This window comes from Oryza glaberrima, chromosome 12, assembly GCF_000147395.1.
Source record: "Oryza glaberrima chromosome 12, OglaRS2, whole genome shotgun sequence".
NCBI lineage: Eukaryota > Viridiplantae > Streptophyta > Magnoliopsida > Poales > Poaceae > Oryza > Oryza glaberrima.
This window is the reverse complement of record NC_068337.1, coordinates 6,509,367-6,526,433: the sequence shown is the minus strand read 5'-3', so window position 1 is coordinate 6,526,433 and position 17,067 is coordinate 6,509,367. Positions and strand designations below refer to the sequence as shown.

The 17,067-nt window shown below is 43.0% G+C and overlaps 1 long non-coding RNA gene across 2 annotated transcripts; it reads right to left on the bottom strand.

The window, feature by feature from the left end:
• Positions 1 to 4,432: 4,432 nt before the first annotated feature.
• Positions 4,433 to 9,176, bottom strand: LOC127757223 (uncharacterized). Of its 2 annotated transcripts, XR_008013404.1 has the most exons (6): positions 8,819 to 9,176; positions 8,365 to 8,510; positions 8,204 to 8,265; positions 7,111 to 8,107; positions 6,695 to 6,787; positions 4,433 to 5,423 (listed from the first exon to the last, which is right to left on the bottom strand). It is a non-coding gene; the product is annotated as an uncharacterized LOC127757223 (long non-coding RNA). The 2 variants fall into 2 exon arrangements; XR_008013403.1 differs by lacking the exon at positions 4,433 to 5,423 and having other exon boundaries at positions 6,159 to 6,787.
• Between the last annotated feature and the right edge of the window lie 7,891 nt (positions 9,177 to 17,067).

Below are 17,067 nucleotides of genomic sequence, written 5' to 3'. Positions count from 1 at the left end.
GTGAGGCATCTGGTGGTTTTATGGAATTCAGGGTGGACTCTAGATCAATGACAATATATTTGTCAACAATTTTTAAGTGTTTTATCTGGCTTAGGGAAATTGTCAAAACATTAGGTGAGAAATACAATTACTTATTCTGTGTGTTATCAGGGCCGTCTGTTTTTCATCGGACAACTAGTCATATGTATCCTTTTTTTGACTCGTGGTTTACTATTTTGATTTTGGGAGATTAATTGTAATTGTTGTTCAGTCCTCTCAAATGGGGAATATCAGAGGAAATCTTCATTTTTTTCCTTTACTTTTTTTTTCAAACCTTTATCATCAATTCTTTTGGTCAGGGTGAGCAATTTAAATGAGAAAAAAAAGATAACTAAGAAAATTCTTCCTTAAATTTGGATGTCCCCTAATTTTTTCCCTTCGATTCTAAAGATTTTTTCTTTTAAATTCAAGATTGTTTTTGGGAAACATTCGCCACCCATAAAAAAAATATTCCTCGAACAAAAATCCACCTTTACTTTATTTTTAACACTGACGGCGCGCGAGTGACAAACATCACCTTGAAAGCGAGTTTGAGCCCTTGAAAGTGGCCACCTTGGATATTGAAAATGTAGTGAGGCGTGCGTGCATGCTAGTATAGTAGTGATGGATGATGATCCTCTCCCCTTTGCCATGCTAGTGAGGAAGTGGTTATGTGTGGAGTTGGATAATAGTGGGGGTCTTCATTAAATAGGGGCCCCCCAATTGTGTCAATGCAACTCAATTGTTAGTAGAGGGAGAGGCTACCTAGAGAGAGAAAACCAAAGATATTGTGTGTGCCTATGAGGGGAGTAGAAGGGAAGCAAAGGAATGTGTTGAGTTCAAGTGTTGTGCATTGCATACAAGTACCACTACTGCATTGAATAGTAGAGGATATGTTGACAGATAGATTGGGGGGAATGATGGAAGGACGTTGCGGAGCTCCAAAGGCTGGATGGATAGATGGCCGTTTTCTCATCATCATGGCTTTGGTTGGTGAAGCATGCGTTTGCTAGCTTCACTTTGGCCGTGCACTTTGCCGGCGCCTGAGTAAACACGCACATTGATCAGAGATTCAGAGCTAAGCTGTGCCACTGATCATTTCAGAGCACAAGGAAAAGATTAGTGTGCATGGATGCAGGTAGTGATTGTGGTTGGGTGTTAATTATGCTGTCAATGGCATGCTTGGGTTGGGTTGGGTTAGCAACAGGCATTGTTGCTAGATCATGTCTGTGCCTGGACTTGGGGTGTGATTTGATCGATCTTAGTGATGCAGATTATGTCTTTACAGTACATGGGGCATGATTGGTGTACATGTGGAGTCTTTGCTTACTTTCTGGTCTTTTGATTAACCTGTGTCTCAATTTGTTTGGTAAACTTGGCTGCTAGTTGCATTGCTATTTGGCAGGATTGTCCTAAGTGAAAGTTGAGCTAGTGATTGATTAATTGCAATTGGTAAGTAGCTAAGCTAGGTGTGCAGTGAGATATCACAGGTCAGTTTATTTTCATCATGTGCTAGTTTCATGGGAGATGGTAATTGGTAAGTGCAGGCTGTTATTCAGATGATCCTATGGACTTTTAATACTGTTGTTTAGCTGCCTACACTATAGTTATAATGTGCTACCAACAAGCAACAACTCTTGTCCCTTGTCCATCAAATGGAAATATGTAATACTAGACAATTGTGCTTTCTGCAGTTTGCAGTGACAGACTTGACATAGGCTGTGTTTAGTTCAGCGCAAAGTTTAGATTTTGGTTGAAATTTGAGATGATGTCACTGAAAAGTTGTGTGTGTATGATAGGTTGATGTGATGGAAAAGAACTGAAGTTTGGATCCAAACTTTGGATCTAAACATAGCCATAGTGATTACAAAATAAGTAGCTAAGACTGTGTTTAGTTCAGCGCAAAGTTTGGATTTTGGTTGAAATTGAAAATGATGTGACTGAAAAGTTGTGTGTGTATGACAGGTTGATGTGATGGAAGAAAACTGAAGTTTGGATCCAAACTTTGGATCTAAACACAGCCTAAGTCATGCATACTGAATTTTTCGCATCTTTGGTCCTCATGCGTTCAGAACTGCAACTCTGGTAGAATCTGCAGAGTTTTTATGCTGTTTTCTTGCAGTATTTGGGTGAGAAAAAATCCAGAATATTTTATTTTGTCGTATAGAATGGCAGCAATGTACAAAGTGTTTCCACTTTTTAAGGGAATAGTTCCATCGCCTGCTGCAGACTGGTCATTGTCGTTCTTGACTTCTTGATGCTTATTATTACTTCTTTGTCCATAGTTTCTGGTTTCTGAACAATCCACCAGTGGAGATGGAGTGCACAGCCATGACAAAGACAATCTTCAGATATCATCAGTAACTGAAAGATTAATGCAGGTATAGCTGCTACAGACAAGTAGTTTCACTTTCAGGAAGTCACTATAAAAATGATTATTGTTCAATACAGAAGATTCTTGGAAGGTTACAAATGCTTCCGTGATTATCAGTAAACATACATTGTATGTACATAGCGAGTTAATGTGGTTTATTTCTGTCCATTACAGTCCAGTAGCAGTACTCACTTGCATGTATCTCTATCCCTAGTGCCCTGATTACTGATAGATTCCATTTCTCTTTACTATGTCTAGTTCACAAGTGATAGTGTGCATCCAAAATTTATTCCCTGCAATGTTAAAGTTAAGGATGTGTTTGGTTGAGTGGATCAGGGTTGATGAAATATGGCCGTCAAGTATTTTATGCTGTTTGGTTCACGGGTGAGATGGATGGAGCAGCCACCCGAAGAATAATCCTCTAAGATATTGGATGGGTGTATCCAGCCAATTTGGCCGGATGAGACCATCCATCTGTGCTAGCAGAGATCATTAGCAACTACTAATTAGTGATTATCATTTTAAGATTAGGATTGATTAGGGATAATTAGTATATTTTGTTGCGTTTGATTAGTAATAAGCCAAGCATAACCTTATGAACTAGTGTAAGAAAAAAACTCAGTTTGGGATCGAGAATTTAAGATGAATATACACTCCCACTTTGTGATTGAGAAGTTATGTGGGCTTATACTACAAAGAGCCAGGGCCGTCGATGAGGACGTGCCAAATGAGCGACAGAACAGGATCCCAAAAATTAGGGGGCCTAAATTTTTTATATTTTAATCTATGCCAATGTATTTCATTTTTTACAAAGTCTCACTCTTACTCATTTGTTGATTTGGCTAGAACGGGTTTGTTTTTTCTTTAGCTCCGATAAGTATTCAATGGCAATCAAAACCAAATCAAAGTGCTATAGCTCATGACGATGATATAAACGTGCATTCTAGGTATTAAATATTCCATTTTTCTATTTAATAAAATTAAATCACTACATCATGACATAATATTTTTGTAACATTCATTTTAAAAATCTTCTTTCGACTTAAATAGAGCTCCACTACTAATTTATTTTTGTCTCTTTATTTTTGTGGGGCTCAAAATTGTGTTTTGTACCGGAGCCTGAAATTCCCATATACGGCCCAGTAAAGAGTCCAGAGAAAGCTTATCTGGGCCTTCACGTTGCTTAGGCCAGGGAAGGATCTGCGCTCCGTCCCCACAAATTTAGGAATAAGTGCACTTTCGCTCCCTTAACTAGTGACCGAATATAATTCGTATCCTTCAACCGCAATACCAGATATCTCGATCCCCTAACTATTAACACCAGTGCAGTTTGACTCCCTTGATGATTTTGGATGATGGTTTCGCTACGTGGCATCTTCGTGACACCCCTGACATCTTTTAAGGCGGTAGTTAGGATATTTATGGCGTATCTTACTGAGGAAGGTACAACCAGATGAATATCTCTGTGTTACTTCTCTGGTAAGCTTCCATGCTCTTCCTTCGAGGATAAGGAGGGGCGATTTCTACCGGGGGCGAAGGCAGCCCGGGCCCTGGCCATGCCGAGGCCGTGGTTGTCTTCACCACGTAACTTGAGAAGACGTCCTTGTTAAGAGGTAGTAGAGGTAAACCGAGAGAGAGAGAGAGAGAGAGAGAGAGAACCGCTAACTTGCCTGGACAGATTCAGCTTGTGCCCAGGCTCCCGGACCCAGGGTTTGTGGCTATCTCAGAGCTATTCCCCCAACTCCCCAGGATGCAAACTTGGGGACCAAGGCAACCCCCGAGCAACGGGAGACGGTCCCAGGTTCCCAAGACCAGGGCCTATGATCACGTCCTTTTGGTTTAGCTCCCTCTTCAGAAATGCCTTGGTGTTTGGTTAATTATTTTGACAGGGAAATGGGGACCCCATTCCCATTTCATCGACAGCTATATTTTTGGATTAAAATATACCGAGTTATGACTAGATTTCCAACTAATTGAAATTTCGGAAATATCCGATACAGTACCGAAAATGATAAATTGAACCCTGCTTCTTCATCAAAGAAGCTCCATCTATACAACGAACCCTACTCATTTGTGCATTGAAGATGCAACACTCTAGATAGAAAAGATGAGACCGCGAGAACGTCCGGTGGTCTCCCGCTGGAAAAGTTGTTTTTCCAACCCTCTTTCATATATGTAATACTCCCTCCGTCCGTTTCGAAATATTTAACGCCGTTGACTTTTTAGCACATGTTTTACCGTTCGTCTTATTCAAAAAATTTAAGTAATTTTAATTCTTTTCCTATCATTTGATTCATTGTTAAATATATTTTTATGTAGGCATATAATTTTACATATTTCACAAAAGTTTTTGAATAAGACGAACGGTCAAACATGTGCTAAAAAGTCAACGGTGTCAAACATTTCGAAATGGTGGGAGTATTAATTAAGCTCAGTGCTATGTAACCTAAACGCTTCACATCAATGGAAGTATTCCGGTGGGAAGCTTCGCACTCACCCTTTTAGAAAAAAAAAAACTAGACAGCATGTACGTGGAATCCACATTGGCAAACAAATTTGTGAAAATGTTGAATATCCCATTTGAATCTCGACAAGCTTGAAAGCAGTGCACCATAACCATCTACAACCACCCACTTCTTTACATCAATATGTGATATGTAAAATTGATGATAAAATGCTAAAGTTTGATAAACATATTAATGCAAAGATTAATGCTAAATTTTAATAAAGATTTTACTGCAATATTTGGGCTACCGTTGGATATAGATAACAAATAGGTGCACATTGCAAATGATGTCGTATTTATTAGATTTAGATGTTAATTGCATATATTCGATCTTACATAGAGGTTGGAATGTTGAAAAATACATTCCATCTTGTCACATATATGCCGCCAAATGCAATTCCTCTTATACTATCATTCACTATGTCGTCGTGAGTGTGTTTGGCAAGCCTTCTGCACAAACATGGTAGCATCTGATGCTGATAGCCTGATACCATCTCTCGAGCCCTTCTGAACAAATCAAACCAACTGAAAAGAAAAGGCAACCAAACGCTTTGCAGGAACAACATTGATAACCAAAGATGCTACATAATAATTCTCATAGGATTAAAAAGAAAAGTAGAAGTTATGTCCATTTAAGCACTACCGGATAGAAACAAGAACCTTACCCCTAAAAAAAAGAGTCAAATGGAGGGATTGACCAGCTAAGTTCTCTTTCTGTCTACAAATAGATATATATTATAATGATTGCAATCAATTCACGAAATCTTAAACCACTAACATATGCAAAAATACTGACATTGATATATTTTCATAACTAAAGGCAATGAGAAATTGAGAGATCATGTAATCAAATGTTTCCAAGTTCCCACAAAGAAATATTTTGTTTAGATCCCTGACCAATTTCCATCAATATGGATGTGTTGTATCTTGGAGTTCATTAAGGCTATGCGCATGAGAAAGGGATGGCAAGGCTCATCTCTGTGTGGCTTCATCAATGATGGAAAGAATTGTACATGTTAAATTGATTTGCAGTGTTGTAGCAAAAGATTGTTAGCATGCTTATGCAAAGAAAAAAAAGGAATCCACATCAGATGTACCAAAGCAAGAAGTTAATTTTACTGGGAAACTACCATCTGCAGTTTACATGGACTCCAATATCATCCTCAAATCCCTACCGGACATGCATTTAACATAACTCAAAAAACAAGATAATTGCAGAAGTCCACAACCAACAATAGGGACGCAGACTAAACATTCCTCTTAGTATCGTTGCAAGTATACTTGTCAAATATCAAAAGCGAGAAACAAACCTGAGTAGAAATCAACCAGTTACAAATAAATTTGTGCCTCTACAGACCTGACAATCTGGACCACCGATCCACCGAAGGCTACAACATGGGATGCTGACTTCATGAAGTTCATAGAAGAGTGTCCACGTCAAGTTTATTGGCATTGGTCACACAACAACATAACAAAACACTGTACGCCAATCTAATAGCTCAGGTTCAGACTTTAGACGAAAAGTTAATTTGCTATATCATGGTAACTTTGACGTAGGTTTTGATTTTGAGTAGAGCAAGTACAGATAAGCCATAAGTCTCCCAAACATTAAATGAAATCATAAGTAACGAAATATAGCATTAAGGGTGATATGCAATCAGGAAAAATCAATTATATGAATTAGGAAAGATCTGCACAAGTCTACAAAGCTAATCAGATTTACTGTATATCATACATAACTGATCATGTCGGCAGAAAAATGATGGTCAGAGCAACAATACATAAAGAAGCTTTACCTGGTAGCAATTTTGCCTAGACACCATTGAACATCATTAAAACAAGTTTGAGGTCCTCTGCAACTGTATATTTAAGAAGAATTTTCATCTGCACTGCAAAAAGCCACAAACCCATATATGTTAAATTGATGTACACTGTTACATGTATATATCACATATATTTTTAACACAAAATATGAGTATCACAATCTTTTTTACAACAAATATTGACCTAAGAAGGACTAAACTTCACTGCACAATTTTTTAAACAATAGGCCTCAGATATCTGTTATATATGGGTTGCTTTGACCAAATTTGAAAGCGATATTTATATATGGGAAACAAAACATTAGGATCACACTCTATTTTTATGTAGAACAAATTGCATGGCTTGAAAAATTTAGGAGGACATTTACCGAGTAATAAAAGGCTAGTACCTATGCTGTCGGGTATTGACTGAGCTGCAACCATCACCTACGACTCCACATGGTTGTGCACAATCCAGGAGGTACTCTAAAAGAACCATTTTACTCCATTCGTCCCATAATATAAGGGATTTTGAGTTTTTGCTTGCACTGTTTGACCACTCGTCTTATTCAAAAAATTTTGGAATTATTATTTATTTTTTTGTGACTTACTTTATTATTCAAAGTACTTTAAGCACAACTTTTCATTTTTTATATTTACACAAATTTTTTGAATAAGACGAGTGGTCAAACAATTCAAACAAAAACTCAAAATCCCTTATACTAGTAGGGTGCCCGTGCGTTGCAATGGAGAAAAATCACACCAAGTGAAATTATGTTAAATAATCATTGAGTGTAAATCGGATGTAACAAAAACATTAATATAGAACTAATAATAAGTATGTCACATATTTATAATTTTCACATCTTTATAGTGTTCACATGCTTAGGTTTCCAGCCTCGTTATCAAATGAGCAATATTAAGAAATGTATTTTGTTCGCAGAGAGCCTGTTTTAATCTATTTTCATGCAAGCATTACTGGGAGTTTTTGTCCTTCGACATTTGCAATGCTTTTGGATTGGCTTCGAATATTATTCTTTGTCCTTAGTATTTTCAGTATTTCCAGTTTGCACAAATTACTGAACAAGTGCAAAATATTTTTTCATATCATTCACACAAGGAAAACAGGGAAAAATATCATATATGGCAGAAAAAATGACTCAGTTAATCACATGTAATATATAGCAATGCCTGAATTTCGGTTCCTCAAATGACAGAGAGTTGTAGTTCAGAAATTTAGGGTAATATTAACATGCAGCAGTGCAATTAGTTCTAGAAATACTTCACCTGAAGGCCATGAACACATCTATTACTGAAGAACTCAGCTCCATCTACCAAAGCAAGCATCACACCAAGCTTACCATTTGCTTTTAGAGTCCATGACATGGATTAGCGATCAACTCTGTACTGAAAATCAGCAATCTAAAGTATCAAAAATCGTCAACCATGACAATATATCGAGTAGACAATGTAAGGGGAAAAAGGATGCAATAGAATACCGACCTGGTTGACTGGTTCACATTGAGATGTCAGAATACCATCACCATCCATGTTTGCTCACCCATCTGCACCAACAGAAAAGTATTTATCACAGAAAAACCTGAATGAGGCATTTAAGTTTCTAGTTTCTAACAATTTCTTAGAGTCGAGATCCTAGTTTTCACCTGTCAATAGCAAGAGGCCTGCAACCTTTGTGAAATATCAACCAATACCAAAACGGTACAACATTACCACCGGTTTTTTTTATCAGCAATTCAGCACCATAACACCAGGCATAATCGAGCCTTTCTCATGTGCATCTTTAATTAACCTACAGATAAGAAACTACACGTCAAAGGTATGGTTGTATACATGGTTTATATATGCTTGCTCACAGAAATACAATGTGGTGAGATGTGAGAAGTGGGGTGGAGTATAATCAAAGGTAAAATGATTTGTTCTAGAAAAGTGATTTGATCCAAAAAATAACTAAAGGAATGTGCAAAGTGGAATTAGTTTCAATCACCACCAGTCAATGCTTTAGAGGCGACCCTAAACCCAAACCCATACAGCCATGGGAAAATGGGGGGAAACAATTCTAATAGATGTATGGAGGGACAATACAATTTTATTACTAACCATTTATGTTCTGATCAAGGAGCATGAGCAACTTGGTGATCAAGAAGCATGAGCAGCTTACTGCCCACCAACTTTCTTAGCCAAGTGCATTACCGAGACAGGAAAAGAATACTCTTTTTTCCTGCAATGTCAACAACAGATAGCAAGTATCCAACAGATACTCAAGAAAAGCACCTCTTCTATTTTTTCTCAGACAATCTTGTAGAGCGGCTGGACTATACTTGTATGCAGGGAGCCAGGGGCATGCAGATGCAGGTGGAAGCATCGCCAGATTTGTGTGTTGTGGTGGCAGGATGATAGTGTTGTCGGTGCATGGAGAAACACTGAAGCATGTCTTCCTCAAGCCAGAGTTCTGCACCATCAGGCTGACCTTCTCGCTACCAACTGTCGCCTCCCTAATTTTCAGCTAGCTTGCTGACCTGCGAATGAATCTGCTCCCAATCCCTACACATCACCAATGGAAATAGAGAGCATGATACATTGCTGGAAGCAAGCATTCAACAAATCAAGCTTTTGTACCTGGTCGATAGTGGATGCGTTGTTGGGATCTCGTATATCTTTGAATCAAAATAGATGAATACATATGCAATATGATATAGTATCAAACAATTCAATAGATTAGTACTTAAGAGGTCTCATAGAAGAGAAAAACAATAGCATTCTATCTATCCGCATTCATGTGTATCACTGTAAATAACTGAACATGCATCTCAGATTTTTGTCAGTCAGTAATAAACACCACCACAAAACCTGTAAAGTGCTCAAGAACATGTATTACATCTACACACGCAAAAGTGCATATGCATTCATACTCAATATACACATCATATCATCCCTACCTTCATCAATTTGCACGATAGACCATCACCATTTTCATCGGTCTACCAAGAACACCAAAAAGAACAAAAACTTACAAGTTATAATGCCAGACGGGGTTGGGGAAGATCGGCTTTGGCCTCGGCCTCCTGCACGTCGCTGGTGTATGCTCTTGGAGGAGGCCGTGTCTAACACGTTTCTTCCATCTTGCCCGAGCTACTGCTGCCGTCGATACCGAGCTCAACAGACCCAACGACCCTGGATCTGTAACATGGAACCTCCCCATCATCTTTAGATTTGGATCAGAGAGAGGGGGAGAGTGAAGAAAGAAAGGGCAGGGGAGCAGGACCTTCCCCCCTGGAACTCACCACTGTGAAGGAACGGCCGCCGTCGACACTTACAATGAGCCTCAATGACACAGATCGGGTTGCTCCCTCTCCGAATCGGGCCGCCGTCCTTCCGGATCTGGTGATTCCCGGCCTCCTCGATTGCTCGCCCGCGCGGCCGTTGTTGTTGCAGGCCTCCGCCGATCTGCAAAGGAATAGTGGAGATAGAAGGGAGAAGAGAAGGGAGCAGCCACCCGTTGCCTCACGCGATCCGCGCGGCCGTCGTTGTAGCGGTGCCGGACGTAGAAGGAGAAGAGTAGAGAGGGTGATAGCCGGTCTCCCCTCGCCTCCGGGCGGCCGGATCCACCGACAATGAGGCCGGGGTCACCGGATCCAACGGTCCCGGCCTCCTCGTTGGCGGATGCATCGACCGGAGCGAGAGGAGGATGGCGACGACAGTATGATGGTGCGGCGACAGCGGTGGCTCGCGTGAGGAGGCGAGGCGGCGGACTCCCTCGCCTGGGCATGGAGAGAGCAGAGCGAGGGAAGGAGAGGAGGTGGTGGGAAGTGGCGGCTAGGGTTTGGGTGGGGTCGGGGGTTTTGGGTTGTATTTTTTTCATAAAAGGCCCTCACTTTATGTTATTCAGAGCGCGCTCCACTTTTTCGATTTTTCTCTTCTTTGCATAGAATATTGCAGTTTGTAGAGGCCCTGTACATAAGAACGCAGAACACAGTACAAACTAAAGAGCATGTACCTAAAACAAATTATCAATAAAATGAAGGGCCTTTTTGCAAAAATACAAGGGCCGACGCAGACACCTGAGAGCTCGCGAAATCCCACCGTTTTCCAGCTCGGGCTGACGTGTCGCGACGCGGGAGCGTCCACGCCAGCGCAAAATGCCGTGGGAGCTTCATTTCAGGGCTGGTTTGTATATAAGAGATTAGATACCTAAAGCACAATAGAAAACTTCAGAAAAAGTTTATTTTAGTATTGTTACATATGTTTTGAGCTATTAAGATGTGAGATTTGTGCCAAATATACCACTGGACTGATAACACGAATTATTATAACTATAAATGAATGCCAGTCCAGCTACTCTATGACAGAAAGATTAGATAATTCTGAACAATGTGAACCCAAATGGCATGTGATTCTGAACATATATACATTAGCACAACTTAGAAAGAAAAAAAATGATCATTGGCTATCTCAGGCTGATCAAGTCCTAATAATTTGTAGTAAACTAGTAATGGATATGAACGGGATGAAAACATTGATTTTATTTGCACAGTTTGTACTACTACACTTTAACCATCAGAAAAACAAACACCTTGGATGAACTTGACAACACTTCAATTTCATCATCTTCTACCTGACGACGGGAGGGCTTCCGGCGGACGGGGATCGGTGGCGGCGCCGATGGTTGGGGGAGCGCGCCGGAGACCTTCGGGGCAGGGAGACGGCGGTTAGGGTTAGGAATAGCGAGGGTGAGAAGATGCGAGTGGTGGCGGCGCGAGACTAACCTGTGGGGGACGCTGGCGAGGGTGAGCCGACAGCACGCCGGCGGCGATGGGGATCAGTTGAGGGCGAGCCGGCAGCGGAGATCGGTGGCGTCGAGGAGCATATCTGCGCGGAAGGTGTCGGCAGCGACCAGGCGACGGAAGGCGTCGGCGACGACGTGAATCCTGGCGGGGATCAGTGGAGGGCAAGCCGTCGGCGGGGATCAATGGCGGCGAAGTGAATCTTGGACGACGACGGATGCGAAGACGAGGATGGGGATCGGTTGAGGGCAAGCCGGCGGCGGCAAGACGACGGATGGGACGATGGCGGAGCGGCGGCATTCGAGGGCGGCGGCGACAGTACAGCAGTGGCGCGGGAATTGGTGGTGGCGAGACGACGGATGCGACAATGGCGGAGTGGCGGTAGTCGAGGGCGCGCGGCGATGGCGGTGGCGCCACGTGATAGGGAGAGATTAGGGTTGGGGAGGGTGGCGGCGCGTGAGAGCAAGAGAAAGGGGACGGAGAGGAGGGCGCAGTTGAGAGGTGTGAGGTGGAGACTGAGCGTTGGATTTTACAGATGATTTGGACCGTTCCATGAGGACGAATGAGTGTTGAACTATAGGGTAGAAGATAATTTTTCCGAACGAGCACCTCAATGGGTTGCAGACGGACCATAAGTATTTGCGTATGTAAAAATCGATCTCTATTTTCGTATACGGCTCTTTAAGAGACTCGTATATAAAAATTTATTTTCGCAGAAGCCACAAGGAAAAATAGGTTGTTTTCTCCGACATGCCTCTTAAGCGACGCACAGTAAAATATAGTTTATCTCTGAAAGATTCACCTAGAAATCTGATTAAGATTAACCTTATTATCATTCCCTCTCAGCATATTAAAAAAAATTTGAAACCTTATCCCTAGGTTTCTCTCTCCCTAATCTTCTCACTTCCTCCTTTCATTCTCACCTCCTCTCTCTCTCCCTCGCAGCAGCGGGAGCGGCCGATGGCGGATCCCGCGGCGACGGCGACAGCGACAGCGGAGGTGGCGGGCGACAACGGCGATAGTGGCGGCCAGCTCGGCACCGCCTTCGACAAGGAGGCGCGTGGCCGGGAGCCGGCGGCGCCCATGAGGGGGCGGGCGACGACTGGGAGCGTGCGGCGGCGGCTCGGCGCGACCTATGGCGACGGCCGGTAGCGGGCGGCGGCGGCTCGGCGCGACCTATGGCGACGGCCGGTAGCGGGCGGCGGCGGCTCCGCGCGACCTCGGGCGACGGCCGGGCACCACAGCCGCCGACGAGGCGACGACCGGGAGCGGTGCCATCCCGGTCCCCCGCCGTGCGCCGCCGGCGAGGAGGAGGAGGAGGTGGCCGGGAGCGGCGCCGCCGCCACCGGGATGCTAGGGTTTTTTTTTTGATTTTTTTTCGGTTTTTTATTTTTGTGTGAGCACCCGTATTTTTCCGTGTGGGTGCGCCACCTGCATGTGGGGCAGACGGGCCTTCGGTCCGCACACGAAATTTTTTTTTGTATGAAAAAATAGTTTCTGTTTTCTGTAGTAGGAGGCGGCCCACTAGATTGAAGAATTAGACAATAGATTGTCCTTAATGAAAAGTACTGCTCAGTACTATTTCTGTCAAAAAGATTGTCACTATGATTTTCATTTTGTCCCACAAAGATCTTTGGAGTTACTATTTAATAGAGTTCATTATAGTCTTTTTTTTTCCCTCAAACTTTAATCTTCGGCTTTTCACTAAACAACTTAGAATTGTAGTATTTTTTATGACGGAGGAGTACGTTAGGTTATGAGTGCGATCTTGCAAGATGCTACCTTTGGTCAGCTTTAGTTGGGTTTTGGCTAGCTTTATCTTTTTTTCCTGCGCACGCAAGATGCTACCTTTGGTCAGATGCTGTTTTCATTGTGTGCCTCAACGAAGAAAAAAAAGGGTCATATGCCAAGGGGGAGGAAGAGTATCATATAAGCCATAAGCTCTAGCCATGGATCGTCATTCGTCGTCACCTGCTAACTAAGCCATGGCGCGCGCACTTATTATCGCCACCGGTGTATCTATACTGATCGGAATTATAAGTCGCCTGCAAGCACGGCAGCGCCGTTATGATGCAGGCATGCTTCCATCTCTCGTTGCATGTATATATCCTCTGCTGTTAATCCTTTTCCCCCCTCGCTCAGTTATGTGTAACATCGATCTTGATCGTCCTTGTGTTCTTATTTGATCTGCAGGAGCAGTACTGCATATATATGTATATGTATATGTATATGCGGAGAGTTAGCATATATCCTGGGAAAGTGCCTCGATTCATCATCTCCAGTCCGGAGACGATGTGAACTGCCGTACGTCGTCTACGACTAGCTAGGTTTCTCGGCCGGGAACCTTACCTCACTTAATTACGAAGCACAAAGATGGCGAAGCAGCAGCCCGTCCTGATCAGGCTACTTCAGGTACGTGTTATTAGGAGGTGGAATAGAAGGCATGCGGATGATCCGGTGGTGCGATCGAGTTGCCGGCCCGCGACGAGGGAGTTGAAGAATAGAATTTTTTTCGGTTTTAGATTTTTTTTAAATATTTACAGAAATAATCTATCGGCCAAAAAAAATTACAAAAATAGACCCTGCTGCCCACCTCTGAGGCGGCAAGCTGACGTGGCAAACGGGGGAGGAACGGGCGGTGACGGAGGGAGGGTTTTTTGCAGGAAAACCCTTGCCGCCCTCTGGTGGGGCGGCAAGGGGCCCGAATGCAAAAAAGCCAGTCGGGGCCGGCCATTTTGCAGGCGGCCCCTTGCCGCCCTCTGGCCGGGCGGCAGGCCTCGCTGCCTATAAAAGGCCTGCCGCCTAGCCCCCAGCCCTCATTCCTCCCTCCTCAATTCCAGTGAAAAAAAAGAAGAGAGGGGAGGAGAAGAGAAGAAGGGGCGAAGCCCTGCCGGATTCAGACGCTGATTTCAGGTAATATTCATAGATCCTATATGTGACTATTGAGTTAAATAGTGTGTAATTTTTAAAAATTTGTTTGAATAAATGCATTATATTTTTAGGGTTTTAGTTGGACTAATCTAGAAGTGCATATTGTAGATATCGGTACCTACGTAGATCTGCTAGTTTGGAATCAATACATTACCGTTGCATTGGCTTACACAAGAAGATATTACGTTGCAGATGTTTATTGCATGAAAGAGTAATATGATCTAGTTATTTCGTTGACAGATATGTCGAACAAACAAATATTCCAAGTTTACCATGGACCAGGAAACGTCCGTTACGGGTCAACTGGGGTAGATTTATCAGATTTTATTGTATCAGAAAGGGGAATTGATAGACCAGCTGAGAGGAGTGTACCTTCTATAAAAGGATAGTTAATGAGAGGCTTGAGAGTTGATCCACAGACAAGTGACATAACAATCAATGTTATAGTAAGTCGGGCAACTGAGGGTTTTTATTGGGAACTAATGCTAGTTCAAAACTCTCGAGTGTGGAGATGGTATTTGGAAAATGCATTGCAATGCGGGTGGCCTCTAGCTTTGGTTCCGTTTGTTCACCCGAAGGATCCAGGTGTGCAGATGAACATGGATGATGGCGAGGGACCAAGTGCTGAAGTAAATGAGACTTCTGTGGAGGAGGTCAACGCACGAGAGGACGGGGGCGTAGTAGCTCCAGTGGGCATTCAACCAGGTGGAGTGGCCGACGAGGGGGAGACTGTCAGTGCCATTGTGGATGAAATGGAGAGGGAGGATTCTGACAACGAGCGTGTAGAGGAAGGTGATTCGTCAGATGATGAGACGAATATTAATCCAGCAGAATGGGCTAGTGAGGATTTTTCTGGGCTGATCGTCTCTGAAGAGGATAGTGTGAGATGGGAGTACAAAGAAAATGAGGTTATTCAGGGAGCGATTTATAGTAGAGCAGAAGATATGAAGGAGGCAGTAAAACATTTTGCAGTGTCACTTCATAGAGAGTTTTGGGTTGCCAAGTTGAACCGGTCGCAATATGAAGTTCGGTGTGTTAAGGAAAAAGATGGTTGTCCCTGGAGAGTGCACGCGTATAAAGGGAAATGGAAGGATTATTGGACAGTGTCAGTCGTTATCAAGCATACATGTTTTCTACCTGGTGTTCAGAAATACCACAGGAACATTACATGTGCATTTGTTGCATCTGAGATGTATGCGCATGTCATCGATAATCTCACATATGAACCAAGGTCAATAATCCGACACATCGAAGAGACATACAAGTATACTATTAGCTATGCCAAGGCCTGGAGGGCCAAACAGAAAATAATAGAGATGAGATTTGGAATATACGAAGCCTCGTATGACAATTTGCCACGCCTGCTTGGTGTTATCGAAGAAAGAAACCCTGGGAGCTCTTACGAAGTGAAGAAATTCCCCTCAATTGAACATCCTGGCAAGAGTGTGCTGCAAAGGGCGTTCTTAGCTCTACATGCATGCAAGATGGCATTCGTGAACTGTCGTCCTGTTCTCTGCATTGATGGGACATTCTTGACAGGAAAGTATCGGGGCCAGATACTAACAGCAATAGGGGTAGATGGGAACAATCAGGTATTGCCCTTGGCATTTGCTTTTGTTGAGAGTGAGAATACCGACAGCTGGTACTGGTTCCTGAAATTGGTTAAAACAAAAGTTGTTGGTATGAGGCCAAATGTGTGCCTGATACATGATAGGCACGCTGGCATTCTGCGAGCGATAGAAGAGTTGCAGTTTGGGAGTATGGAACGAGGATACCCCGGTGTTTGGGAAGATGTACAGAGTAGGTGGTGCATGCGTCATATGGGAGCTAATTTCTTCAAGCAATTCAAGAATAAGGAGTTCATGAACATGTTCAAGAGGCTGTGCAATCAGAACCAGGAGAAAAAATTCAATGAGCTTTGGAAGAGATTAGATGAGTTGACAGCCAAATGCAGTGATCAGTGTGCAGCGGCTCCATCGACCACCGTTGCTGACCCTCCTCAAGCTCTTGGACCTCTCCCAACGGATAGTCCAACATTGGTTAGAAGAACTGGATTGGAGATTCAAAAATTTTCTCAGTGGATTCTGCATGAACCAAAAGAGAAATGGGCCAAGGCGTATGACACAGGTGGTGCTAGATATGGAATAATGACAACAAATTTGGCAGAAGTTTACAACTGGGTGATGCACAGTGTCCGTGGACTGCCACTAGTTGGCATAGTGGAGTTCATTTTACATGGGACATGCAGGTATTTTAGGGATCGGTTCCAGGCAGTTCTTCCCTCTATGCCGAACAACAGCATTTTGTTTGGAACTTTCATGCAGAAAAAGCTAGAGGAGTTGCGTAAAAAGTCCATGAAACATCGAGCTCTAGTGCAAGGTACCCAACAGCACAGGTTTGAGATACTATGTCAAGATAAGGCAGGCACGGGTATCTACCGCAAGAGAGTGAAGCAGGAGTGTGTTCTCAAAGCCGACGGCACATGTCATTGCTCTTGTGCAAAGCCGAAGCTGCTCCACAGGCCATGCACCCATGTCATTGCTGCCGCAGCGGAGTGCGGCATACCAGATGTAGTATATGTGTCACAGTACTTCAATAAGCAAGCAATATATCATACATGGAGCGGCGAGATTT